This window comes from Echinops telfairi, unplaced genomic scaffold (assembly GCF_000313985.2).
Source record: "Echinops telfairi isolate 266 unplaced genomic scaffold, ASM31398v2 ScPeMD7_29;HRSCAF=101, whole genome shotgun sequence".
Classification (NCBI taxonomy): domain Eukaryota; kingdom Metazoa; phylum Chordata; class Mammalia; order Afrosoricida; family Tenrecidae; genus Echinops; species Echinops telfairi.
The window spans coordinates 1,314,833-1,317,407 of NW_022103926.1; positions in this window are offsets into that span (position 1 = coordinate 1,314,833).

Sequence of the window (2,575 nt, forward strand, 5' to 3'; positions counted from 1 at the left end):
ACAGGAGAGCCCCGGTGCTCGACTGCATCAGTACTGGACGTAATCGAATGCGACGCGAAATGTCGAGAACATTGTGCATCGAAGCTCGAACAAGACGTGGGAATCTGTGCCGACGGACGTGATTTTTGTCAACAAAAGCAGTTTGTGTTTCGGTCACTTGGCGTTAGTTGGTAGTGTTAGTACACGTTGCTTCAATCTTTTGCGGCTGTGTATACTTTTCTTAGTTTTTGTGGCCTTTTGTACTGTTTTCAGATAAACAACATGGGTTCTAATAAAGAGTCTTTTGAAAGAATCATCATGATAAGGAACTGGCTAACTGTGTTATTGATATTGTTAACAATTATTTAGTATGTAATCCCTTTTAGAAAACACTTAAGGAGACACCAACAACAGACCACATAGGACAGATTTTTTTTATTTTTTTTTTTAGAGAAAGCCAGCCAGCAGGTCCTAGTGAAAAAAAGGCAAACAAGGGGGAAAAAAAATCCAGAAAAGCAGCTACGAGTTGATTTTATGGAAGGGGACTCCGCTTCCCAACATTGACTCTCTCTCCATCCCTCCTCTCCACGTCCGTGTCCACAGATCCAGATTCTCATCAATGTCAAGTACGGGCCATACTGTAGTTGTTAAAAACTTTAATGTTGTGTTTCTTATTTAAATTATATTATTTAACTCTGACCTTAATTACTTTGAAATTTCTGTGTCATGTTTTGTATAAAAAGGCAAGGTTAGGGTGAAATCTTGGTGGCCGAAATGGATGAATCCATTTTCAGTTATTTCCTATGGGAAAAATTGATTCAGAACTTGACTGCATCGCATCTCTATGCGCCTTCTAGAACGGATTGGTGCCATGGTCTAGGGTTCTACTGTGCTTTTTACTTCCCTATAAGAGGAGCCCTGGTGATATAGGGGGTTACCCGTTGGGATGCTAACTGCAAGGTCAAGGTCAGCCGTGTGAAACCACCAGCTGATCCCTGGGAGAAAGATGGGCGTTCTACTCCCATAAAGAATTACAGTCATGGAAACCCAATTCGACTCTGTCCTACGGGGTTGCTGTAAGTCAGCATCAACTCACTGGCAGTGAGGTTGTTATTGTTGTTGTTGTTGTTGTTGTTGTTGTTGAGTGATGCACGCTATATGCAATTAGGTGGTGCTGTCGAGTCACAGGAAACCCATGTGACAGAGCCACACTGCTCAGTAGGGTTTCCTCGGCTGCGAGCTTTATGGGCCCAGATCGCAGGTCTTTTGTTGCAGAGCTGCTGGGTGGATTCAAACTGCCAACCTCTTGGCTGGTGGACAGTCACACTATTTACACTGTGTGTACATACATATATATTTCAATAAGTTAGTGGAAAAATGGAATGGAAGCAGAATGGGAGTTTCCTACCAGCTTTGGGAAGCCCCCTCATTTAGACCTACTTCAAAGACCGGCAATGCAGTGGCCTGTGTGGGTCATCACAAACTAAGGCTAGGCTGGCCTTGAGAAGAATAAGAATATTCCAGAGCCTTCTGCCTTGTGCTCCCTTGGAAACTGTATGGACCAGAAATCAGTCATTCAAACAGAGCAGGGGGGTAGGTACTGTGTAGGCTAAAATCAGAAAAAGGTATATGTCAGGGCTGTATGCTCCCTCATATTTATTCGATCTATCTAGCAAATAATCATGGAAATTGGACTCCGGGAAGAACGTGGCATCAGGATCCAAGGAAGGCTTATTAACAAGCTACAACCTGCACATGGCACAACCTTGCTTGCTGAAAGTAAAGAGGACCTGGAACGCTCTATGTAAAGGAAACGCCTTCCAACTGAGCCACAGAGACCAGCATCGTGACAGAGAAAAGGGCTCTCTGGCCAGGATTTCATTTTCCTTGGCTCTATGATCATGGAGGCAGCAGTCAAGAAATCAAATGACATGCTGTTTGGAAAAATCTGCTTCTAAAGACCTTGCTTGTTAAAGGGATGGGGAGCAAAGCTGTCCCACGAGGACGACGGTGCACTTGACCTAGCCGGGGCATTTTCAGTCATCCGTATGCATCCGAAAGCGAGACAATGTACTCGGGCGACAGAGGAACTGGGGCGTTGGAAATGTGGTGCTGGCAAAGATGTGGACTATTCCGTGGACGGCCAGAAGAACAAATGATTTTGTCTTGGAAGAAGTACAGCCAGAATGCTCCTTGGGAGCGAGGATGGTGGGACTTCCTCTCACGGCCTTTGGACGTGCTCTCATGAGGGACCAGGCGAAGGACTTCACGTTTGGTAAATTAGAGGGTCAGGGAGAAAGAGGAAGACCCCGTCTCAGACAAGACAGCCTGACAGAGTGGCTGCAGCAATGGGCTCAAACAGAACAATTGTGAGGATGGGGGGGGGGGCACTTGGTGATGTTTCGTGCTGCTGTGCATGGGGACACCATGTGTCAAACGGACATGGCAGTCACCAACAGCATACATCTCCAGAGAGAGAGAGAGAGAGAGGGGCCAGCACGGAAGGAAGTAACTTGTATGAGGCCAATGGCAGAGCAGAGACACCAGCAAGCATTCACTAGTCACCAGAAGGGGAGGTCTATCGGGAGTAAGACAT